The sequence below is a fragment of the Amblyomma maculatum genome, chromosome 7 (genome assembly GCF_055883805.1).
Source record: "Amblyomma maculatum isolate TAMU_Amacu chromosome 7, ASM5588380v1, whole genome shotgun sequence".
NCBI classification, from domain to species: Eukaryota; Metazoa; Arthropoda; class Arachnida; order Ixodida; family Ixodidae; genus Amblyomma; species Amblyomma maculatum.
The window spans coordinates 113314862-113342086 of NC_139350.1; the positions used below are offsets into that span (position 1 = coordinate 113314862).

At 46.5% G+C, this 27225-nt stretch overlaps 1 protein-coding gene across 1 annotated transcript in view; it reads left to right on the forward strand.

Moving 5' to 3' along the window:
• LOC146184449 (uncharacterized) overlaps positions 1-27225 on the forward strand; it is a 153403-nt gene that overhangs the window by 16226 nt on the left and 109952 nt on the right. The gene's annotated exons all lie outside the window — the stretch shown is intronic.

The following is a 27225-nucleotide window of genomic DNA, read 5'->3' on the forward strand; positions in this document are numbered from 1 at the left end:
TGAACTACTACAAAGGCTGCAGAATGCGGTATCCTCCCCCGCACAGATCCCTCAGCAAGGAGGACTCCGTCACGTGGAGGCAGCTACAGACAGGTTCCTTCCTGAACCTGCACACACAACACAAAATGTACCCCACACAATACACAAATAAATGCCCATGGCGCTTAGAGACACCCACACTATATCACACGATGTGGGAATGTCAGGGAATTCCAGTAGCGCCTATCATAACAAACCCGAGTGTGAAGCAGCGGGAGGGAATGCTCTAAATCGACCGGCGGGAAGACAAAGAAGGTCTGATCCGACGGGCCCAGTTGGCGGCGGCATCCTGCGGGACCCTGGAATAAGGGCGGACGACCACCGCTACGGAAGATGGTAGACATCTAATCACCACAAACTCTATATATGAAATAAATGTTTATTCCCTCTCTTCCAGAAATTTCTCCCACTACTACCACCCAGCCGCGTTATAGTGATGGACAACGCGCCATATCATTCAGTGAAGCATGATAAGGTGCCGCTGATGAGTAGCCTCAAAACGGAGACGTAAGCTTGGCTGTCCGAAAAAGGTGTCGCGTGGAGCAGTGAAATGGTGAAAGTCAAGCTCATGTAGCTTGTCAACAAAGTGAACACAGGTGGCAACCGATACCGAGTAGACTCCATCGCTGAAGCTGCTGGCCATCTCGTTTTGCGCTTGCCGACCTACCACTGCCAACTGAACTCGATAGAGCTTGTTTGGAGCGACGTCAAGGTTTTCGTGGCTAATCGAAACAAGACGTTTAAGCTCCTAGACATGGAGCCTCTGATTTGGTAGGAAATCAGGCAAATGGCAGCTAAGAAATGAAAGAATTATGCGCAGCATCTTATTAGTGAGGAAGATGTGATGCGAAAAATGGACCACATCATCGACGATGTTGTTGACCAAGAACCACCTATTGTTTTCAATCTGGAGGACGACACAACCAGCCGCCCTGAATGGAGTTGTGATGAGGGCAATAAGATGAGCCCTTGAATGTGCATATGTGATTACTGAAATGTGTACGCACAAGTCGGAACTATTCGCTACTGTCGCAGCGAGACTAACCAAAATGAGAATATCGTCTCTCATGGGATATGGCAGGCTCCGTAGTGGAGGGCTCTCGATTAATTTTGAGCGCTTGTGCTTCGACTTTTGAGATGCACATGCGATTGTTTTTTATTCCGCCACCACTGAAATTCCACTGCCCCGGCCTGCATTAGATCAAACGCTGGAGCAAATAAATTTATATGCATATATCAAAAACACTGAAAATAATTGTGATATGACAACCGAGGATCTGATACGAATAGGTGGTGACAAAAGAAAAAGTGGGGCCAGCCCCTTTGGAACGGGTGTTCCCCTGTCCAAGAACAAAAAACAGAACGAAAGACATGAAGCGCCACCTGCTAGAGACAAAATGAAGCTAACTATTAGTACGCCTCCTTTCACATGGATGGAGCCGTCTGTCGGGGCGACTGGCGCGTAGGAACATGTCATGTAATGCGTACAGTCCTGATTGGGCGAGAGAACCTTAAGTTTCGCAGTCCAGCGAACATCTTGTGAGACCAAGTATAGTATGCTAATTCAGCTGCGGGCTTTGCTTGACGATCTCACTGCAGTCGCAGGCCGACATAATTGCTGTGGTTTCCTTGGCTGCTGCGTGACGGTGCAAGTCGCAGCTAGATCATCATTATAGTGCTCTAGAATTGAGAATTGTGGCATCTGCTGCAGGCGAGCAGGCCGGTTCAGCGATGACCACTGCGGGCGGCCCGAGAGGGTGCTGTGTGAAAAGAAGCGCATTAGTGCTGAGCAGAAAGCTAGGTGAACCACCTTCGTCACCGCTAGCTCTTCGCACCCCGAAGTCGCGCAACAATAAACTATGTCGCTTTATAGCTCCCACAAGCTTGACTGCATGGATTAAACCGATTCTGTGGACGAATAAATGCACTACCCTAATGAAAAATCCCGTATCGCGCCGAACGGGTTTAACCGGTCCTGTAAGGTCCCGTATAAACTTCATAGGGATGTGACCACTCATGTGTAAAGCTTAAATAGTTTTATAGTGGACAGGTCATGTCCGGTATGAATCTCAATCCGGCAGTTCGGTCCGGTATGGACCAAATACAGGAGAGGACATTTTCCAGTATGCAACTCAAACAGGACATCCCAGTCCGGTATGGATATGAAATAGGGCAGAGCAGTGCTGTATTGAGCTCATATACAGAACAGGTGATGTCCGGTTTAACTGAAACTGGACAAACCAGTCATCAATGCAACTGATACGGGATAGAATATTTTCGTTTCTCAACACACTTCGGGCGGATTGTGAAGCTCAACCAGAATAACCACATCGAAACATTCCTGCGCTCAAAATAAGCATGATACCATACATATTACATTCTGCAATGTTTCTGTGCATGTGCAGAACGCGTTGTTTTCACAAATACCTAAAAGGTATGGAGCTGTAGACGTAGCAAATATATAAGCGCAATGCGTTCATCATCATCATCATCGTCACCATTTATTAACCCCTTCAAGGTCCCTTTCGAGACATTACATAAGGGGGGAGGGGGGTATACAGGGTTGCTCAGCAGTCATACATGAACATAATCATAAAAGTAGTTTAGAAATATAGAAAATAACCAGGTTAAAACAGAAAATAAAGTATCAGGTAAATCAAGCTGAAAAAAGACAAGCATAACAAATATAGATAATCACGTTAATCTACAAGGATTAGCCTCAATGACAATGTGTTCGGGGAGGTTATTCCAGCTTTCTATCGCACTGGGAAGGAAGGATTTATTGAAAGAATTGGTGGAGCCGTGCAAACGCTGGATGCTTAAAGAGTTAAATAAACGGCGAGATGATCGTACTGGAGCTCGTAGAAGGTTTTCTCGAAGTGCTGGAAAGTACAGTTTGTGAAAAAGACAAATAGTAGAAATGTTTCTGCGGAAAGCTAATGATTTGAGACCGAGAGATGATTTCAAGAATTTGATGCTGAGCTGCGATTAATAATGTGAGGTGATGAATCGTGCTGCCCGATTCTGGATGGCTTCGAGTGAATCTATCAAGTAGATCTGGTGAGAATTCCATATTGTTGAGGCGTATTCTAGTTTAGTCCGAATGTACATTTGATATGCTAGTTGTCTGGTGGCTGCGGTGGACATGGAAAGTGATCTCCTGATGAATCCGAGTGATTTGGAAGCACTAGCACATAGTTTGGTGATGTGGTCAGCCCAAGTTAGGTTGGTTATCTCGATGCCGAGGTACCTTTATGAATTTGTTTGAGAGAGCGCTATGGAGCTCAGGGAGCACGAGAAACAAAGAATGGAACGTTTACGTGAGATGTGCATGAATTTACATTTCGAGACATTGAGCTGCATTAGCCAGTCGGAACACCACTTCTGAATTTGGGTTAGGTCATCCTGTAATATTTCCTGATCTCTACAATTGATGCTGTGGCGATATATGACGCAGTCGGCAAAGAGACGGACAGATGATAAAATACCAGATGGCAAATCGTTAATGAAAATTAAGAAGAGTAACGGAGCAAGAACCGATCCTTGGGGGACCGCGGAGATTCCTGTAGTAGTTTCAGATGCATGATTGACGATGACGGTGAATTGCAAGCGGCTAGTTAAGAAACAGTGGATCCAGGATAAGACAAGAGGGTCAAGGGACAGACCTGAGAGTTTGAAAAAGAGACGCTGGTGAGGGACGCGATCGAATGCCTTCGCGAAGTCTAAGTAAACGACATCGGTTAGGAAAGAAGTGTCTAGATTTAAGTGAAGATCAGTTGTAAGTTCGAATAGTTGAGTTTCGCAAGAAAAACCTGTTCTGAAACCATGCTGATTGGGAAAGAAAAAAGAGTTGTAGTCAAGGTGAGATGCGATATGAGAGTATATTATTTGTTCGGAAAGTTTACAAAAGATACATGTCAGTGAATTTGGTCGATAACTTGAGGGGTCAGAGCGATCTGCAGCTTTGAAGACTGGTATAACCTTGCTTAATTTCCAGTCGTCTGGAATCTGACTAGTATTAAGAGACAGGGCGAAAATGAGTAGCAAAATTCGGCTCGTGAAATATTTAGTGGCTTTAAAAATCTTAGCAGGGATGTTGTTGGTCCACGGGAAGTGCATGTCTTTAGATTATCAATGAGGTTTGAAATTCCCTCTGTTGAGATTGTATTAGGTGGCAGGTGCATAATTTAGACTTGGCACGGAAAAAGTGCTTACTGTTGGTTCGTGGGTAAACACGGAGATGAAATAGGAGTTCATTACATAGGAGCGCTCGGATATTGGAATGTCGAAGCCGTCTTGTGCCTTAAGAAAAATACTGTACGAACTGCTTTTATTGGGCATGAGTAAGTTCCCAAATTCCTTAGGGTTTACTTGCATTATCTCTACGTGACAGTAAAATTTTCGTTTTGAAGATCGTAATAGCTGCGGGTATTCGTGCAGGCTTGCATTGTATTTGTCCCACATCGCAGCGCGTCCTGACTTCTTGGCATTACGAAATAGGCGTTTTTTCTTCCGCGACAGCTTCCTCAGCGCATTTTAGTACGAAGGTTTATTGGCATCCCCTCAAATGCAGATAAGCGGGACATAAGCTTCTATAAGCGATAAAATATTTTCTTTAAACAGACACCAGTTGTCATTCACGGATCTGGCATGTATAGAAATTCGAAAAGTATGAAAAAATTCTTCAAGGTGGGAGGTAATGCCTCTGAAATCGGCCTTGGAATAATTACGTATGTATTTCACAGACGGCTAGCGTATAGGAATTTTAATTGACAGGCTGAAAGTTATGATACAGTGATCACTTAGACGACTAGTACACGAAAGCGATTGAACTAATTATGAATTAGATACAAGGACTAGGTCTAGCATGTTTGAGCCTCGAGTTGGGCCACATACTGTTTGAGTAAAGTTAAAGGTAAGGACCAGTTCTAAGAAGTATTTTGATGGACGAGATGATGCAGTCAAGTTATCCCAATCGACGTGGGGAAAATTGAAGTCGCCGCAGAGTATGAAGTTGGCATGAGAGAAGCGAGACTGCAAGTACTCAAGAACAGAGTGAAGGTCACTAATGAAAGAAGCATCCCTGTCGGGGGCTCGATAGCATGCAATTAGAATGTTGGTGCAAGAGGGGAAACAAAATTTTATACATAATATTTCGCTTTTGCGCGTTCAACAACCGCTTTAGCTAGTATGATCTTGCAGTGCTTCTTGATATCTGGGACTGAAGAACTGTCGCCTTCAAAGCGAAAGTACAAGGAAGAACGTAGCGTTCCGTTAGCGAGGATAAAAACACGCTCGAGAGGAAATAAGCATCGCTGACAATCGCAAGATGCACAGATAGCCGCACAGCGGACGACGCTTTCTCGAATGTGCACATATTAAAACCACTCAGTCGGAAGTTCATTTATTTATTTATTTATTTATTTAGTTTCTGTCAGGGCCGTTGAGGCATTAGAGATAGGAGTAGTTTAACTACTTGTACAAAAATTAGAACTAGGGAGAATGTTTTAACATAGGTGATGAAGAAGGGCAGATTTGAAAGCTTCGGGTTCGGAAATGGAGATGGTGCAGGCGGGCAGGTGGTTCCAGTATGAGCTGGTCTTGGGAAGGAAAGAGTAGCAATACTGGTTAGTCCTGCATCTTGAACATTAGCTTTAAAACGATGGTCAATGCGGGACGATATCTAACTATAGCAGTGAAAAGACTTTGTTTCAAGGATTTATTTGTGTAATATATTTTGTGGAATGTGGAAAGTCGAGAAAAATAACGCTGCACCGAAAGGTCTGGGAGATCTAGAGATCTCTTCATAAGTGTGACGCTAGATGAACGGGAGTAGTTGTTCAAAATAAAACAAGATGAACGATTCTGGACAGATTCTAAGATAAATGCCAGTCTTGATGTTAGGATCCCACACAGAAGACGCGTATTCCATCTTACTACGAGCGACCGTTTTGTAAAGTAGCTTTAAAAAAACCGGAGCAAGTGAAAAGTTACGGCGAATGAAGCCAAGCATGCGATTAGTGTTGTTACATGTTCGATATGCCTTTGCCATGAGAGGTCACTGGTCATATGTACGCCAAGATATTTATATACTGAAACTAAGTCTAATGAAGAGCCATAAGAAAGTACGAATGTGGGTTAGCCTTGTTAGGAAGTCGTGTTACTTTCATTGCTTTACATTTGCATACATTAAATTTTATTATCCAAGTTTCACACCATGCATATTTGTTGTTAATATCGCGCTGAAAAACAACAGTATAAGATGGGTTAGAAATTAACCTATATTTCACACAGTCATCAGCGAAGGGCCGGATAGAAGATGCTGTGAGATCAGGAAGGTCATTAATATAGATTAGAAAGAGGAGAGGTCCTAGTACAGATCCTTGAGGAACGCCCAATGTTACCGATTAAAGATTGGAGTTATGGTCACTAGCTGTCACGTAATGTGTGCAGCCCTCCAAAAAACATTCAATCCAGTGTAACACGTCATTATCTCTGTTAAGTTTACTTAGTTTTAGGAGTAGGAGAGGATGAGACCCGGTGTCAAAGGCCATGACGAAATCTATGAAAATGCAATCAACGACCTATGAATTATTCAAAGCTGCAAAAAGATCCTTAGTAAAAGCTATTATTTGTGTTTGGCAGGAATGATTATGTCGAAAACCATGTTGATTGGCTGCAAAAAAAATAATTGAATTCAAGATGTTTTACAAGGGCAGAATATATAATATCACGTGGTGGTGGCAAGGTCGATGACACAAATGAAGAGTTGTTGATTGCACTGAAGAAAATCTTTATTGGGTTGACTTGCGCCCGCAAAAGAACTAAGCAACTCGGCGGCGGCGATAGCAACAAACGTGCTCGTGGATCGTCGAGCAAAGAATGCCCGTCGCACTCGTCAACGCTCAATTTAAGGATCCTCAGAACTATCTTGATAACGTCGCAAACTGCTAGTAGCACAACCTGGAACACTGTAGAAACATACGCGAAAGATCGGAATCTTCGAGACAGATCTCGGCGCATCGTGCGACAAAGAAAATGATAACGCGTAGTATTGAATCAACGAGCATGAACAAACACCGGATACAGAATTGATAAGCGCGCCAGAATAACAATGATAAGGCCGCATGCCAGCGGCCGTCGAACAGGAACCAATAAAGACTTGACCAGTTCGCGGCATTACTCCCCCCTCAAAAAAACATCTGCCTCGATGTTCCAAAATAAGAACCTAGGTATAAACATTACAAAGTTTAAACACCACGGATTCTTTAACGCGCGTAATAAGGCTTCAGACGAACAACATGTACGATTTCTGGGCGCGCGTGTCGTCGTTGTGATGCTGTTGTACCTTCTGGAATGACTTCATAGTCCAGTTGTCCGACGCGGCGAAGGATTTTGTATGGCCCAAAGTATCGACTCAGCAGCTTTTCACTAAGTCCACGGCGGCGAATCGGAGTCCAAATCCACACTTGGCCTCCTGGATTGTACTCTGCGCGTGGCGTCGTCGTAAGTTGTATTGTCGGGTGTCGGTACGGTCTTTTATACGCAGCCGTGCCAGTCATCGGGCTTCCTCTGCACGCTGCAGGTAGGCGGCGACGTCAAAGTTGTCCTCGTTGGTTACGTGCGGCAGCATTGCGTCGAGCGTCGTCGTGGGCTCCCTGCCATACACAAGCTTAAACGGGGTCGCTCTGGTCGTCTCGTGGACTGGCGTGTTATATGCGAAGATCACATACGGCAAGATGGTGTCCCAAGTCTTGTGTTCAGCGTCAACATACATGGCGATCATGTCCGCTATTGTTCTGTTCAGGCGCCCCGTAATGCCATTGGTCTGGGGATGATACGCAGTTGTTCGTCGATGGCTTGTATGACTGTATTCCAGGATGGCTTGCATCAACTCTGCCGTAAACGCCGTTCCCCTGTTGTGATGAGCACTGCTGGGGTGCCATTTCGCAAGAGAATTTGTTCGACAAAAAATTTGGCGATTTCTTCCGCGGTACCATTGGGTAGTGCTTTTGCTTCGGCATAACGGGTAAGGTAGTCAGTGGCCACGATGATCCACTTGTTACCCATAGACGAAGATGGAAAGGAGCCGAGGAGATCCATCCCATTTTGTTAAAAAGGCAGGATTGGGAGAGGAATCGGGTTTAGTAGTACTGCTGGTCTGATCGGCGCCGTCTTGCGTCGTTCGCACTCACGACACGTCTGCACGTAGTGGGCAACTTCGGCAGGCAGTCGCGGCCAGTAGTACTTCTCCTGGATTCGACTAAACGTGTGCGCAAATCCGAGATAGCCTGCTGTGGGTTCATCATGCAACACCTGCAGAATTTCCTGTCGGAGGTTTTTAGGCACTATACGAAGTTGCGCGGTCCTGTTGGGTGCGACGTCTTCACGAGGAGGCCATTGCTTAACGCGAATGATGATAAACATCGCCTGAACACACCAGGAGGGGAAGCGGTCTTTCATTTTAAGTAATCGGCGAGCGCTTTAAGCTCAGGGTCTGATCGCTGTTGTTCTGCAAAATTGCTGGCGCTTACCGGTCCCAAAAAGGCGTCGTCGTGGACGTCCTTCGGGGGAGCGTCGACGGGAGCGCGTGATAAGCAGTCTGCGTCGGAATGCTTCCGGACTGACTTATAGACTACAGCCAAGTCAAATTCTTGAAGTAGTAGGCTCCATCTGACAAGGCGGCCGGAGGAACCTTTCAAATTAGCCAGCCAGCAGAGCGCATGATGGTCGCTTACCACCTTGAATGGTCGGCCGTATAGGTATGGACAAAACTTAGAAGTGGCCCAGATGATCGCGAGGCACTCCTTCTCAGTCGTCGAATAATTGACTTCGGCTTTTGTGACGGACCTGCTAGCGTAGGCGATTACTTTCTCCTGTCCGGCACTCCTCTCGACGTTAATGGCTCCTTGGCCCACACTGCTCGCGTCGGTGTGAATTTTGGTCTCGGCGTTTTCATCAAAGTGGCCAAGTACAGGAGGGCACTGGAGGCGGCGCTTAAGTTCGTCAAAGGCATCTCCTTGAGCCGCTTCCCATTTAAAATGTATGTCAGTCTTTGCAAGCTGCGTCAACGGTTCGTCGAAGCGTGAAAAGTTTCTGACAAATCGTCGATAATAAGCGCACAACCCAAGGAATCGGCGCACAGATTTCTTGTCGAGAGGTGGTAGGAATTGTGCGATTGCAGCGGTTTTCTCCGGGTCTGGGCGAACACAATCCTTATTAACGATGTGACATAGGAACCACAGTTCTTCGTAGGCGAAATGGCACTTCTCTGCTTTAAGAGTTAGTCCCGATGACTTGATGGCTTTCAGCACTGTCTTCAGCCGTTTAAGGTTGTCTTCAAAGTTTGACGAGAAGACAACAATGTCGTTCAAATATACCAAACAAATTTACCACGTCAAGCCTGTCAGGACTATGTCCATTTCTCGTCGAAACGTGACTGGTGAGGAGCAGAGGTCATATGGCATCACCTTGAACTCAAAGAGGCCGTGCGGTCTGATGAATGTGGTCTTCTCGCGATCTCTTTCGTTGACCTCAATTTGCCAATATCCGCTCTTCAGGTCCATCGATGAGAAGTACCTTCCATTGCAGAGCCGGTTGAGAGTGTCGTCGATGTTGGTTGGTTGGTTTGTGGGGTTTAACGTCCCAAAGCAACTCAAGCTATGAGAGACGCCGTAGTGGAGGACTCCAGAAATTTCGACCACCTGGGGTTCTTTAACATGCACTGACATCGCACAGCACACGGGCGCCTTGCTTTTCGCCTCCATCGAAAAGCTGCCGCCGAGGCCGGGATTCGATCCCGCGTCCTTGGGAACAGTAGTCGAGCGCCGTAACCACTGCGCCACCCCGGCGGTGTCGTCGATGTGGAGAAGCGGGTAGACACCCTTCTTAGTTATGCTCCTCAAGCGGCGGTGATCAATGCAGAAGCGAAGTGTGCCGCCTTCACGAAAACGACTGGTGCCGCCCAGGGGTTGTTCGATGGCTGGATTACGTCATCACGCAGCATTTCCTCAACTTGATCGCGCATGGCTTGGCGCTCTTGCGGCGATACACGATAGGGGCTTTGGCGCAGAGGTCGGGCGTGTTTGTCCGTTATAATGCGGTGCTTGGCCAGTTGTGTTTGCATAGCTTCGATGATGACGAGAAGCACTCCCTGTAGCTTCGAAGAAGACTGCGAATCTGGTCCTTCATGCTGTGGGTCATGACGGGTTGATGTCAAATGTGGGCTGATGGTATTGGTCCGGTGCGTCTTCCAGTTATTGATCGTGGAGGGCGAACACGTCTTTGGGGTCTGCTAATCCGTCGAAAAAAGCGATCGTCATGCCCTTGTTGAGATGCCGGTATTCTTCGGTGAAGTTTGTTGTCAGCACCTGACCTTGTCCTCGCCGGAATTTCGCGATGCCTCTTGCGATGCCGACAACTCGTTCTAAAAGCAATTGGATATTTCCTTCGACAATGACTTCAGCGGTTTTGATGTCTGCTTTACCTACACTGACTGCGACGCTTGATCGGGGCGGCAAGGTGAATTCTCCGTTGAGGACGTCTAGAGCGACGTGTTTCGTCGAAGTCGTCGTAGCAGGTATGGCTTTGTCTGCAGAGAGCTTGATGAGCTTGGATCGGAGGTCGATGATAGCCCTATGCTCATTTAAACAGTTCATGCCTAAAATCACCTCTCCGGAGCACTGCTGCAAGACCACGAAGCTAGTGGGGTAAGTACGCCCATTTACGGTTGTTCTTGCAGTGCATCGTCCCGATGGAGTAATCAGGTTGCCACCTGCGGTGCGAATCAGCGGACAATCCCAAGCGGTGGTAACTTTCCTGAGCTGAGAGGCTAACGGTCCACTGATGACTGAATGGTCAACTCCGGTGTCTACTAGGGCAGTGACTCTGCGACCGTCGACATCAACTTCATGGTAGCTTATTCGCGTCCTCGATTTGCACGTAGGCCTTTGTGGCCGATCTCGGCTCCGTCGTTTCTTCAGGTCACGGCTGGGGCATACCGTTGTTACGTCGCTGGGCGGCGGTGTTGGCTTCCACTCTGGTCGTGTTGTCGAGGATGTCGTCGTGTGGACCGGCAATGAAATGGCAGCGTCGTCGTTAGTGTCGTCGACGGCGGAGGATCTTCGTCTTTTCGCCGTTGAGCAACCTCACCTCCAAAGATTGCTGCCTTTAGTTTCCCCTACGAGATCTAGGAGACCGTCCTTGCACGTAACCGCGGCCCGGCGACGTAAATGGGGCGTTGTACGGCGATGGGGAGCGTGACAGACGCCTTGGCGACGAGTTCGCTCCGCTGCGCAGAAAGTTGTTGATTTTGGACGCTTGCCAGGACGGCGTCGTGGGGCGTCGACAGCGAAACCACGGATGCCTATCCGCCTGTACGGGAAGACTGAGGATGTGTCCTGCCTCACCACAATGGAAGCAGAGCAGTCGGTTGTTAGATGTCCTCCAGGCGTGGTATTTCCTGGGGCTTGGTGATCTTTGGTACACTTGGCGGGCGGGGGCCAACAGGCGGCTTTCGGGGGCAGGATGGTAGCGACGAGGGCTTGGGAGGTCGCGTCAGGGTGCAGGACGACGTAATGCAGCAGCGTACTTCATCACTGCTGATTCATGCACTGGAGCCGTTGGAGTTGTCGCTTGAGGAACGCCCAGCGCATGCTGGACTTCTTCACGGACGACGTTCGCGAGCGTTGCCACCTGGGGTTGTTGCGATGATGGCAGCAATCGGCGGAGCTCCTCTCGCACGATATCCCGGATGAGGTCCCGAAGGTTCTCTTCGCTTGCAGATGCGCTGGGGTAGTGGTTTGAGTAGTCCGGCTGAAGTGGTCGCTCGTAGTGATTCATCCGGGTGTCCAACGTCCTTTCGATGGTCGATGCTTCCCTTTCAAATTCGTCCACAGTTTTCGGCGGGTTCCTAACAAGTCCTGAGTTTCGCAGCGTCATTCCAGCCGTTGAATACTGCCACACGGTCGAAAAGGTCCATCTAGTCTTCGGCATCTTCGTCCGGTCGTCCATGGAAGGAGGTGGGATCACGGGGTTGGGCGAAAACAACCTGTGCTGTAGGCTGGGTCATTGTCAACGTCGATGCCTTCTGAGATCGAATAGGGTCCAGCAGCAGACCGTGTTCAGGTTGGAGTCCTTGAAGCCAGCGACTGGCTCGGTGGCCTGTTGGCTGGTCCTCCAGAGTAACATGAACAAGACTGGGGTCTTCGCTTGAAGGATCAAAGAACCCACCTCCACCAGATGTCACGTGGTGGTGAAAAGATCGATGACACAAATGAAGAGTCGTTGATTGCACTGAAGAAGCTCTTTATTGGGCTGACTTGCGCCCGCAAAAGAACTGAGCAACCCGGCGGCGGTGATAGCAACAAACGTGCTCGTCGGTCGTCGAACAAAGAATGCCCGTCGCACTCCTCAATGCTCAATTTAAAGGCTCCTCAGAACAATCTAGATAATGTCTCAAACTGCTAGTAGCACAACCTGGAGCATTGTACAAACATACGCGAAAGATCGAATTCTTCGAGACAGATCTCGGCGCATCATTCGCGACAAAGAAAATGATAGCGCGTCGTATCGCGCCAACGAGCATGAACAAACACGGGATATATAATTGATAAGCGCGCCAGAATAACAATGATAAGGCCGCGTGCAGTGATAAGGCAGCGACCGATGGTCGCTAAGGATAACAAACTGGATTCCAAGGGAAGGAAAGCGTAGCAGGGGGCGGCAGAAAGTTAGGTGGGCGGATGGGATTAAGAAGTTCGCAGGGGTCAAGTGGATGCAGCTAGCACAGAACCGGATTAAGTGGAGAAATATGGGAGAGGCCTTCGCCCTGCAGTGTGTATAATCAGGCTGATGATGATGATGATGATGATAAAGGCCGCGTGCCAGCGGCTGCCGAACAGGAACCAATAAAGATTTAAACAGTTCGGGGCAATAACATGAGGGGGTTCAAGTAATTTGCATGATATAGATATTAACGATATAAGTCAGTAATTTAAAGGGCAGTGAACATCACCAGACTTCTGCACCTTAACCACCTTGCCCACCTACCAGTCATCAGGGAATGTGCCGGACTGCCAAGATAGAGTAAGAAGTTCTGACAACATAGGTGAAGAATAAGTGATGGCGTTTTTCAATAACTTCTTGCTCATACCCTCAATGCCTGCAGATGAAACTTTAGCATTATCAATAAGTTTGGAAATTCCCTCCCACTCAATGGTGATAGCATACATCAATGGCAAGCGTGAGGAACATACTTCAGGAGGGTTTGCGGGCGTAGCTCTTGTTGCGACCGTGCATGGTCCGCGCTTGCGCGCACTAATGTGCGCCTGTGGGCATGGTATTGATATGTGCTGTTTGTGCAAGGGCTCTAACTGAGCATGTTCACATGAATCTTTTTGTGTGAGCATGCTTTCCTTTGTCGTGACCCTACAACTGCCAAGTTGTCCCTGTCAGGGGAGTATCAAGAAAAATACAAAGAAACGTCGCCCTGCGAGAAATAGCCGGAAGTGCTTTTGTTCAACTGTTCACCCTTCCCGTCGAGCGGCACTATTGTCAAGTGAGGAATGCCTATTGTCCAAAGGAGACGATCGGAGTGACACGTCCGCTGATGTACAGGAGAAGAAACGAGCATAAGGATTACGGCCATTAGAGGATTTCCCGTGAATGCAGGAAAGAGTTGCAATTGCCGGAAAGGGACAATGCTGGGAGCAGTATTCGTGGCGCGCACGAACACTTGGGTTTCTGAGAAGGAAATCCACATGCCGGAACCAACATAGCGGATCTTTGCAGAAGAATCGAAATTTACCTCCTCGCCGTTCCCAAGCTCTACCCGACAACAAATGACCACGCCCGACGAAACAATACTGGAACAGTCAGTGCACCAGACCATCAGTGCAGTGATGTGGTCGATTGGTTGCCGATATTTGAGGGGTGTGCCCTGGAACTGATTGGTCAGCATCTTCAGAGAGGGGCTGGACATAGGGGATTTAAGGACGTCGCAGAGCACGAAATGACGCGCTGAGCCCTGCGTAAACGGCTCATCCAGACGCTTCTCGCTATGAACTCTTAATGCTTGCCATTTTGCTGATATACCCTTTTTTCTTGTAAATAAGTTTTCTCAAAGTGCCATTAAACCTGCTTGTGTATATTTTACTAACTTTGAAGATTCAATCCTTCATCAACCCGGAGTCTCTGCACGCTACCAAGTGAAGGCCGGGTCGACTTAGTCCCAGTGTCACGAACCTCTCATGAAACATGAAGAAAACATATGATTAAATACCGTGCTACATTAGTTCATCGGGATGAGACCACCTCGGGTATTTTTCAGTGCAATAGCTTTTTTAGGAGTCACGTCAAGAACAGCGCAGAACTTTCGCCGATTAGTAATCAGTAATTTAGGCAAGGCATCCTGAAAAAAGATGCGTTTTGCACTAGATAAAGCTTTCGTATACTGCGATGATACAGTACGATAAGCACTCCATCTGTCACTAGAGTTCGGCGCGTTAGTAATCAGTAATCTAAAACAAGATGTATGCGATAAGGGACAAGGCGGGCAACGTCATCACGAATATGGACAAGATAGTCAAAGTAGCCGAGGAGTTCGATGCAGATCTCTACAGCAGCCAAAGTACTCAGGATCGTAACGAGATTGGCGGCAGGGAAAAACAGTCGGACGTTCCACCAGTGATGAAGGACGAGGTCAAGAAAGCATTAGAAACTATGAAAAGGGGGAAATCAGCTTGAGAGGATCAGATAACTACAGAATTGCTAAAGGATGGGGGGGGAGGATAAGGTATTTACTAAGGTAATCGCTAATAGAATCAGGACAACCTTAGACTGCAATCAAGGAAAGGATCATGCAGGTTTTCTGAAACGGTACTCTACTATCGATCATATCCATACCATCAATCAGGTGATAGAAAAATGCTCGGAGTATAATCAGTCTTTATACGTAGCATTCATTGATTAAGCTTTGACTCAGTTGACACACCAGCGTTGATGCAGGCATTGCGAAATCATGGGGTAGACGAGCCATACGTGAAAGTGCTGGAAGATAAATATAGTGACTACACAGCGACCATAGTTCTGCATAAAGAAAGTAACAAAATTCCCATAAAGAAAGGTGTTAGGCAAGGAGACACAATCTCCCCAGTACTATTCACAGCTTAGGAGGTATTCACAGACTTGGAATGGGAGCAGTTAGGGATGAAGGTAGATGGAGAATACCTGAGTAATCTGCAATTTTCTGATGACATTGCCTTGGTAAGCAACTCGGAGGATGAACTGCAAATAATGATTGATGACCTAGACAGGAAAAGTAGAAAGGTAGGCTTGAAAATCAATATGCAGAAGACTAAGGTAATGTTCAACAGCCTCGGGAAGGAACAGCAGTTTACATTAGGTAGCGAAGTAGGCAAAAGATGGATCGGGCAAAAAATGGATCGTCGTGGCCACTGACTACCTCATCCTCGACGCCGAAGCAAAACACTGCGATAGGATACCGCGGCCGCAGTCGCCAAGTTTTTTGGTCGAAAGCATTCTCCTGCGTCACAGGGCCTTCGAAGTTCTTATCACGGACAGGAGAAGAGCATTTACGGCGGAGCTCACTCAAGCCATCTTTGAGTACAGCCAGACAAGCCACCGGCAGACGACCGCCTATCTATCACCCGCAGAAAACGGACTTACCGAGCATCTAAATAAAACTATTGTGGATGTACTCACCATGTAAAGGTCTAGTCAAAGATTCCCAGCCTGCTCTTAATGGCCGGGGAGCGGTTGCTCTCCGCTATCGCTGCGCTGCTGTCAGATTCGTGCCCCCCTGCGCGCTGGTGGGGAGGGTATGCACTGAGAGGGTGTCCTCCGGCACCTTCGGTTTCGCTCTCCTTCATGGCAAAGCAGTGAAAAAGATAGCACGGCGCATGCCCTCCTGCTTCCTTCTTCAAATTTCGCTGCGCTGCAGACCGTGGCTTGGCAGACGACCCTTCGCCTGAGAGCAGAGTGAAGCTGGCCTTAATATTTAGTTGCACAATGTTTTTCTGTACTTTTCGCCTTCTTTCTCCGGAATAACATGCGTTTACACCTTGCCATCAGATCTTTCACAGCTAGCGGAGTCTTACTGTGGCTTCGCTAATCGTTCTATTTGTCAGCAATTTACTGCGCACGAATTGGGGTAGAGCGTGCATTGTTTGCTTTTGCTTCTTAAGGGTTTTCTTTACTGTGTTCCATTCAGCTCGTCCTCTCGAGCCTTGTATTAGTAAGGCGTGTTCTTTGTCCACGGAAGTGACGACCGGCGAATCTTGAAGATTCAGGATATGTGACCGACATTTCTGCAAAGTATTTCATACATTTTACACAGTATGAACTGTCAGGGTTTTGAGCGCCCGCGCTGGCCTTTCTGATCTTAGTGGAATGTAAGAATACTTTTGGAAGAAAATAAACGAACAACGAATGAGTTTCACAACGCGAGGTCGCGTCAGAAATGTTTTAGGTTAAGCGATATGCAATTCTATCCGCCCCTGGATTTTAGACTCCGCACTTCCCGTCTGGCAAACTGATATATTCGTGACCGCTGCAGAGGCATATAGTCAATATATGTGATTACCTGCATTTGCGTTGGCGTTAATACAGGGCTGCGGACATCTCGGCTTTTGTTTGGCATTTAGGCAGTGATAGACCTTCACTCTCAAGATAAATTGGTAAGGCGTTACTGATAGCAAGGGGATTATAGTTCTGTGTCGTCACTTTTTAGTTTCCCAGCAAAGGTACATACGATGACAATGCAACGGCGCGAAAGGGGACAGATGTTCATGTCTACACTCTTAAAGTGGAATGGATGATCGGCCAGGGAACAGTTTGGAAATGGATATGCTCAGGTTAGTGTGACTGTGTCTTACAACAGAAACCGTGACACCAAACTGTGGCACACATGTGGAGCATGTCCAATTACAACCTGTTAGGAGATAGGCCACATGACTACCTTTGAATAGCAAACATTGATGAACACATGGTGCCTTTTGCAAGGTGCTACTTCGACGTTGTATAAGAACCTACTATGCAAAATAAACTAAAAAAGGCAAAAACACTTTGCTTTCAGGAACGTGAGCTAATAATTAGGAATTCGTATGGCTACGTAGGCGTGAAATGAGTTGTTTCTATCTCCAGCGAAACGCAGTAATTGTGAGCGTTGAGAGGTCGAAAGATCGAAGGCGACAGAGAAAAAAAAACGGAAACACATGCAAACAAATAGAGGTATAAAGGAAGTCGACCGTTTCCTCTGCGATAGTGACGAATATATCGGTCCGCTTCTCGACAATTGCGTAATTGAAAATACCGCAACGGGTTGAAGAGCACGTCACTTAATCTAGAAGAGTTAGTGATGTGACCACTTGTTGTCAGGTGGTTTCGTTTCCGGGAGAAAATGTGCTTCTCATTCTCACAAGAACAGAATAACGTGCACAAGCACTGAAAACGTACCCCTGAGAGTTCATACTGTGTGAAAACTCGTGAAATACTTCACTGAAGCATCAGCGACAGAGGTTAACTCCCTAAAACACGCAGCTCTTCAAGTGTTTTGCCCGCGTACTTAGGTGAGCTAGCTCACACTCATTACTGAGAGAGCGAAATGGCAATTACGCACTAACATAAACCCCTCAGAAACACAAGCAGTGCGTGCTCTACCACGATTCGTGCGCAGTAAATTGCCATAAAACGAAAAAGGTTAGAAAGGTAACAGTGAGGGCTCCCGAGCTATGAAAGAGCAGATAGCCAGGTAAACGCATATTATCGGCCGCTAAGAAGGCGAAAAGTACGGAGAAGCGCGCATATTACCAGTAACTATTGAGGCCAGCATCACGTTTCTATCAGGCAATCGGTCGTCTGCCGCACCACGCAGCGGAATCTGGAGAAAAAAACGGCGGAAGCGCGCGCCGCACTACCTTTTTCCTTGCTATATCAACAAGGAGAGCGGGAACGAAGGATCCGGACCCCTCTCAGCGCATACCTTCGCCACCACCTCGCGACCTGGTTAGCATTTGATAACAGCGCAGCGATAGAGGACCGCAGCCGCTCTCCGGATATTCGGAGCGGCCTGAGAACTTTTGACTATTCTTGTACATCGACGCCGAACACAAGACCTAGGATGCCATCCTGCCGTAAGTGATGTTCGCGGATAACAGGGCGATCCAGGAGACAACCAGAGTAACCCCCTTCATGCGTTCGTGCGGCAGGGAGGTCAGGATGACGATCGACGCGATGCTTCCGCAGAAGACAATCTCGACGTCGCCGCCTACATGCAGCGTGCCGAGGAAGCCCGACGACTCGCCCGGATGCGCATAAAAGACCAGCAACCCATCGACGCCCGCCGCTACAACTTGCGACGACGCGAGCAGAGTACAAGCCGAGATATCAAGATTGGGTTTTGATGCCGATTCCACGTCGCGGATTGAGTGAAATTGTCTTGCAGCGGTACTTGGGTTCATACAAAGTCCTTTGTCACATCGGACAGCTCAATTATGAAGTCATCCCCGACTGCACGACCATATCCAAGCGGTGCCGGGAGCGCCCAGAAAGAGTTCATGTTGTGCGCCTAAAGCCTTATTACACGCGCTCAAGGTGCTCAAGGCCCTAGTTATTTTTAATTCGCGTATTTCGTTTAGCTTTGTTTACTTTCTAAGCACATGGGCGATGCCTTTTTAATAAGGAAATAATGCCGTAGACCATTCAAGTTTTTATGTGTTTATTTTCGAAAGCCGCCAGCATGCGGTCTTATAATTGTAAATCTAGCGCGCGGATCACTTCTGTATTCTTTGTTCATTTTCGTTGTCGCGAGACGCGGCTTCATTATTTCCTGTGCTGTGACAGATGATTCAAGATGTATCTTGATGACTCTAGCCACGCTCTTGTATTTCTACAATGTTCCAGGTTATGCTAGTCACTTTTCGCGGTTTCATCTAGACGTTTCTAGGCCGCTGTTAAATTTGGTGTTGACGTGTAAAACAGGCATTCTTAGTTGGACAACCGACGAGTACGTTTGATTTTATCGCCGCCGCAGATCCTCGTAGTTCTTTTGCTGGCGCAAGTCAGCCCTTAAAAGAGTTTCATTCAAGTGAAACGCTAGTGTCTTCATTTGTGGCTACTCTGCTTGTGACCACTACGTGATAATATAAAGCCCTGTGGCCCAGACAGTCAAAATGCACATTCTGATGCGACTACTCATGCAAGCTACTCCTTATGGAAGGAAAAAGTGTGGCGGGGCCGCAGCAGGTAAAAAAAAACCCCACCTCGGTCTTTTATGTTTAACGTTTTTTTCCTCCGCGTCCATTCTTTTGAACACGTTTTTTATTTGTGGATCTGTGTTTCCCTCAATGGCAAAGGTACGTTGGCAGTTAGAAACTCTGGTTCTGAGTACGTCGCCGGTACCATCGTGTTCCGTGAGGCTGGAAACAGTAACATCGCTCTCGGTGACTCCATGCAGCTAAGGTCGTTTTCTTGCAAAAGCAATACTATTCTAGGTCTCGAGCCTTCAGATTAGCGCAGCGGGTAGCCACGTCTTACCCACATGACGCTCTGACGTCACACCCTGCGTGGGCTGGCAGGAGCTGCCAACTTGGGTCTCTCGTTTCACATGGGACGGTTATTTCAGAATCAGCCTTCCAGAACCCTGTCATTCCTGTTACCCCTATATGCCACTCAGGCACGTTCAAATGGCTTGGTTAAAGCGGGACTTTATATGTGGGCTGAGGAAGAAGAAAAAATGGAAGGAGAAGAACGCTCGGTCCCCCGCAGCTAATGCATTCTTTCAATATTTGTTTCAGCAGCGTTGAAGTCTTGTACTTTCTTAGACTTTTCTTCAAGATGAGCGCTGGACCGAATTTGTGGCTTTCATTTCTACTTCTTCGCCATTTCTATTGTTTTTCCTTTCCGTTCAAAGTCTATCTGTAGCGCCTGTGCCCTGTTCCATTCATTACATTCGTTTTTATATAAATCAGGCCCAGTGGAAAAGAAAGTGTGTGATCGCCCGAACCTTTAGTGTTGCCGCGTACGTTTTCTTATACAGAAACTTCTTGTGAAACAGTTGCCATTGCCCCTAAAGCTCTACCTTTCCCTCTGGCACCCACACCTCACCTCGTCTGTGCTCCCTCACCCTTGCACTCACCAGTTTTTTTTTTTCAGTGTCGATCTTCCCTCACCTTCACTTTACCTAGTCAAATCATCACGAGGTGAGGGTGAGGACACTCTCATTGGGGCTCACCCCCGTGAGGATGCCCATGTTTGTGCAGCTGTGGACTCTTTTACCTGTTAGCGTTTCGCAAAACCTAGGCAGAGAACTGTGAATCCGCAAACATGCCCGACTGCTGCACTTTCGGCTGCAGCAAGCGCAAGGAATCCAAGAAGGCACTCCTTGTCATTCCGAGCGGCAAGAGTGGCAGCAAAGTGAAATTTCACCACACAAACTAAAGCAGAATAAATACATACGGCTCTCCGTGTAAAAATGTTAAATGCTAAATTTTACAAATGTTAATTATGTGTTAAATGTTTGAGTATACCGTGTGCTTCATCGCTCTCTGGATATGAAAAACTAACGGATTACGGACAAGACTGTAGAAGCGTAACTGTATGAGTTTTTTTTAGTATAATTTGTGACTCATATTTAAATATAACATTCGCTACCACACAGAACAAGGAGACTTTTATAAATAAGAGTACCAAAGCAATGTATTAAAAAATATTGGATATTTCTGGCATACTCTGTTACATTCTCGTTGTTGAACAGTGGTGTAGCTTTAGGTAATACTCGTTATCAGATTTTTGATGTTATGTTTTATTTTGTTCTATCACTCCTCCACTCTCGTCGACTCTGAGCACTCGATGGAGAATTCTGCGAATTCTGAGTAATTATTCAAACAGCGCATGCTGTCTCACCTTTGAACAACCTCCAGGGCGGGAAGCACTCACGCGAAGGGGGACGCGGTCAATTGCATTGCTTTCATCCTTTTTTTTTTTCAGGACTTGGTTAACATTCTGGCCCATGTTTACTATTGTATATCTTTTTTGCCTACTTCGCGGGGCCACGTGACGCTTTTCGTGTTGGTGTGCATTCAACAAGGTTTATAGTTTCATTGTAATATGAAGCCGAAACATAACGAGGTTTTGTATAAACAAGAACGAAGAAAACTACTATCTAAAGTATCTTTTGCTAACCCTCTTCGAGAAAAATGCAATTGAGAACGTATTCGGCACTAAACCACTTACGTTTCAAACTCGCAGAGCAAGAGAATTCAGATGTGCACTTTGAATGATTATGTGGCTACAGTATGTGAGGCAAATAAATATGGTGCATAAGAAATAGGTCACTCCATTCGGCTTGCCGAGCTATATCATTAAGCCGGACTGTTCTTCCTCCTGTTCAGCATGTCGAAGGTCAGTCTCGAATGAAACTAAACCTGCACTACAAGGCAGGATAGATTGTATATAATAAAGAGAAAAAAGAACTATATTAGAAGTTTGTGAGAAGTTTGGGCTTAAACCGAACATTAAAAAGACAAAGATCATGGCGTCTTGCCCTATCAAGTCCTGGAGCATCAAGGGACAAGAAGTGGAAGCTGTGACAGATTTTCTCTTCTTGGACTCCAAGATTACCCCGGAAGGAGACTGCAGCCATGAAATTAGGAGACGCTTGCGTCTGGGAAAGAGAGCCATGGCTAGCCTTGACCGCCTAGTAAAGAGCAGAGACATTACACTGCCAACCAAGATCCATACAACTCGTGCTATATGGTCTTTCCAGTTGTGATGTATGGATGCGACAGTTGGACTGTGAAAAAGGCTGACCGCCGAACAATCAACGCGTTTGAATTGTGGTGCTGGCGGAGACACTTGAGAGTTCCTTGGACTGCCAGAAAATCAAATCAGTCGATATTGTCGACCATAAACCCTGACTGCTCATTGGAGGGTTAAATTCTAAAGTTAAAGCTTAGCTACTTTGCTCATCTGATGAGAAGAGAGGAGTCGCTGGAGAAAGGTTTGATGTTGGGAAAGATTGAGGGTCACCGGAGAAGGGGTAGGCAGCAAACGCGATGTTTAGATGGCGCTGCAGATGAAGTTACGGGATGTTAGGAAGATAGAGACTGGAAAGCGTGGCGTGGTATGGTCCATAGGGTCACGAAGAGTCGGACACGACTGAACGACTGAAATGAACTGAGACGCTTTAAAGGACTCAACAAAGACGGACATGCCTTTTTTTACTAACAGCTATGTTTAAGGATCGCAGTCCGTCTAAATTGTTTCACAATATGTATTAGCTCTTTTAAATGAGGCCGAGAACTACTTCAGCGGTAGCGAAAAGCAACAGACTGAAGGTATTCTTAGGGTTCAATCTCTTCAGGTTCTCATTTTAAAGAAACTAGAAGCCACTGTTGGCCTTTGGACCTCACTGGTGTTTGTCATAACGTCCTTTGGGAGGCCTTTTTAAGCCTATAATCACATTTCGTGAGGCGAATGAACCTATGTTGGAAACCCTCAGGGCAAGAAAAACATCTGCCTTGAGGGCTTTAGAATCTGAGCTGGTGCTGCCAAAATTGGCTGACATAAGCCTGCGCAACTTCTTTCAATTTCTATAGTCCGTTTCCATATTATTGGCCCCACTTCTTTCCTTTTTACTCAAAAATACACAATAATCATTACGTGCTTGTAATGTAACAAGCTTGCCTTCGGCCATTTGCTCCATAATCTGTTTTTTAGCTCCTACACATTTAAACACAGTAATTAAATGATTCAGTGGCAGTTGATTGAAATATGTGACATTGCCTTTATTGTGGTCAACAATATATTCCTGAACTTTGGGAGTTTAATGTAACTATCAAATCACACGCGTATTAGTTGATACCAGAAAAAGATCTTTCTTATAAAATATATTCTGCCAACATTAATTTAGTGCTGGCTAAATGTTTCTTCATGAATAATTCCCAACCTCGTATAATTTTCTTACTCTCTCTTATAAGAATTTCACTTATAGAAGGCAATCAGTTTATTCATTCAGCCCATTATTTCGTTGCACTAATGTAATTCGGAAGTTGAATTATTTTACAGCTTTCCTGGCAAACTAAGCAAGACCTCTTAAAGCTGTTGCTAAACGGCTTGTAGAAAGCTGCGAAAAACATGCCGGCCATGGGCGTGCCGGCTGCGCGAGAACGTTGGTCGTCTAAAATTGCGTGCAGCGAACACAGCCCCACATATTCAGCTTGCAAGACTGGCGACTTTTAGTGGCCGAGGAGGCTTAGCGCATGTGCAGGTCGTTACTGGATAAAGGTCCACAGGCTCGACTGGTTGGTAATCCATTGTGATTCGAAGGCCGAGCGCGCCACGAGAGAAAGAAGAGTTTTTCGCCCGTCTTGAGCCTTTCTTTACTGTTCCCAAGGATGAGGGATCGAATCCCGGCTTCGGCGGCCGCTTTTAGATGGCGGCGAAAAGCAAGGACCCCGTGTGCTATACGATGTCAGTGCACGTTAAAGAACCCCAGGTGGTCGAAACTTCCGGAGTCCTCCACTACAGCGTCTCCCATAGCCTGAGTTGCTTTGGGACGTTAAACCCCACAAACCTAACTAAACCAAAGCTTCTTCCCGCGGTGTATGCTTCTAGGGACTAAATAGAACGGGGCATGGTTCTCTGGCGTTGAAAGCCTATTTGAATTAATACCGTACGAAATTCGAAATGTGCGACTTTGCGCACGGCGCACAAATATTTCCCCGTCTTGGGGAGGAGGGGGGGGGGGGGGAGTGGTTACACACCTGTATGTTTAATGCAAAATGATTAACTACTTTTAGTGTTGCGTAAGTGGTGCCGTTTATGAGCGCAAAAAATCAAACCTTTGTTTCAATGGTACTGGCGAGCATTGGCTTTCCCACAGAACTTTATGCAATGGGCTACGGGAGGCAAATCTTCGTCTTGCAGTGTGTGTGTGTGTGTGCGTGCGTGCGCGCGCGCTCTTCTCCATGAAAACTTCCGCAATGATGCAGGACTCCGAGGAGGATAAATTTTTGAAGGAGTTGGACGAAAAGGACGCCGAAATAAGGGAGCTGAAAGACTATTTACGTTACCTGGAAGACAGAGTTCCCAAATCCGCCAGGACAGAACCGTCTTCTAAACAGGCGAGCTGTTCTTTTCTGCCGATGTTATGCTTTCTGCTGCTGTTCCGAATTGACACAAAATGCCCCCTTAAAAGTTGTCTCTATGCCGATATTGCCAGAAGTTTCAGGCGATGCTAGCTTAACTATTTTCGCCATGCATTTTTCGTGTGTCTTTAGCCTCATTACAGTGGCTAGAATAGGGACAGTGTGCGGACTGCGGTGCCGGCTCCGGTGCCCTCCGCAGTGCACCGGAGAAGGTTCCCTGTGCCGCTGAGACTACCATACACGTGCGCTTGCTGCATATCATCTGATTACCACGCAAATAATCGGCCGAATTTTAGACCTTCCTTCGCGCTCTGGAGCGTAATTTCATCTCATACTGCGACCTTCACTTTTATACAGCATCTTTCGTTATTCCCCACCAACTATGTCTAGTAACGATGCAAGTATATACCTCTGTGAAACGTCCCTGTTTAATCACTAGAATTACTACCCGCATTGCAGGCAAGATTTTGCAAGGTGGAGGAAACAGTGTGATAAAAACTTGCCGCCATGGTTTTTGGACATATACAGTAAAACAAAAGCATTAGCTTTGCCGGTCACCGCGTTTGACCGCTGAGGAAGCTTCATGTGCTAAGCTGAACTTCGGATGTTGTCTTCTTCAGTCCGTCTATGTGGCAATTCAGACCATAATTAGGACCGTTCCTCCTAATCTTAAAACACCTGTTAAATACTTAACTGAACGTAATATCATTTGGTTAAGCAAAGCTAAATGAAGCCAAATTTTGCTTAACATAAAAGGTGACCAAGCTATCTTTAGCCAAAGGTTAACAAATATAACAATTGAGGTAGGCTAGATAAACCATTTGTATACAGCTGCGAACTATCTAGGCACGTAACCAAATTTTAATTTTAGTACTATTTAATTAGTAATTAAGATAATTTTTCTTATTTAATAACTATTGCCTTTAAAAACTAAATGGATTTGCAAAGTAGGAGAGTGCCTTCTAAAACCCACAGTCTGTTTATTTTCAATTAAGGAAGCCTCACGTGTGTCGTTTTTCCAAGCTTTAAGAAAGCTCGCGGAATACAAAATTATCATGTGACTAAATCATTCAGTCGCAACCTTTGTGCTGCTCTAGAACTAGGTTATGTACTTCGTCTCACAATATGTTTGCAGCACTGCGAAATGTACAGCTCTCTCATCCAGTTAGGGCTGCGAAAACACAAAACTATTGCCTTTAAACAATAAATGAATTTGCTGAGTTAGAGTGCCTTCTAAAACCCACAATCTGTTTATTTTCGATTAAGATAGCCTCACGTGTATTTTTTTCCGAGCTTTAAGAAAGCTCACGAAATACAACATTATTATGTGACTAAATCATTCAGTCGCAACCTTTGTGCTGCTCTCGAACTAGGTTATGTACTTCGTCTCACAATATGTTTACAGCACTGCGAAATGTACAGCTCTCTCATCCAGTTAGGGCTGCGAAAACACAAAACTATTGCCTTTAAACAATAAATGAATTTGCTGAGTTAGAGCGCCTTCTAAAACCCACAATCTCTTTAATTCAATTAAGAAAGCCTCACGTGTATTGTTTTTCCAAGCTTTAAGAAAGCTCACGAAATACAACATTATCATGTGACTAAATCATTCAGCCGCAACCATTGTGCTGCTCTCAAACTAAGTTTTATACTTCGTCTCACAAGATATTTGCAGTACTGCGAAAGGTAGAGCTCTCTGGTCCAGTCAGGGCTGCGAAAACTAAAAAAAATAGTCCCTCAAATGTTTGAGCCGTGTAGAGTTATTAAAAATTAACAAGCACTGGTAGATTTACATAGCAGCGAGTGTTCCAATCACTGAATAAATTATCAGAGAAAACCCGTAAGGACACAGCTCTGCGGAAGCCTTGTGCGACGTAGTGATGCGTTTCCATTTTCCAACATGTCGTCAGCCTAGTCGGTTGTCTCCTGTGCGCCGCACACCGACAGTGTGCTGGTTTCCCAAGGAGACGAAGCAGCTGGCTCTAACTGTTTTTAAAACGCTTCACGTCTAGGCTGGGGCAGCTCAAATACGAATGCGCTCATCGAGAGGACGGCAAAACTCACTGAGGTGAGCGAGCTTTACGAGTGCACAATGGAGGCGTTGAAGGCGGGCTTAGTGCTATCACCGAAGAAGCGTGCTGGCGGAAGAGGTCGCGAGCGCCCGAAGAAGCTGGTCGATTTTGAACTCAGCGTAGTACGGAGGGTGGTGCACAGCGTTCTCCAGAGAAGCGAAATTCCAAAGGTGGTAGCATATATCTCAAATGACGACTCGCTACCAACCGTGTCCATAGCGACAATGCAGAGGATGCTGAAGAAACTCGGCTTCCAATGCAAGGAGCGCTCTCGCAATGCAATGCTAATCGAAGGGACGCATATTGTGCGGTGTCACCACCGGTACCTACGTCAAATACAGAGCTTCGAGGACAGGGTAGACCAATGTTTTTTCATCGACGAAACGTGGGTCCATACCGGCAGCACGCGCTATGCAATTGAATGCACTATGCAATGCAATATGCGCTCGAAGTACATCAATCCGGGCTGTCGACTGGTCTGCAAAATTTCAGTGGCAAAGGTGGCAGGCTCATTTTTATCCACTGCGGCAGTGAACAAGGTTTTGTTGAAGCCACAGCGGAAGTTTTCCGAGCTAAGAAAACCTTGGGCGACTACTGAGCGGAAATGAACGGGGAATGCTAAAAGAAGTGGTGAGGCTACGCTCAATACCGGGCATCTAACACGTGCGACCCTCTGGACAACGACCCCGTATCCCAAGAGTACTCAACAATCTTGAACTACTACAAAGGCTGCAGAATGCGGTATCCTCCCCCGCACAGATCCCTCAGCAAGGAGGACTCCGTCACGTGGAGGCAGCTACAGACAGGTTCCTTCCTGAACCTGCACACACAACACAAAATGTACCCCACACAATACACAAATAAATGCCCATGGCGCTTAGAGACACCCACACTATATCACACGATGTGGGAATGTCAGGGAATTCCAGTAGCGCCTATCATAACAA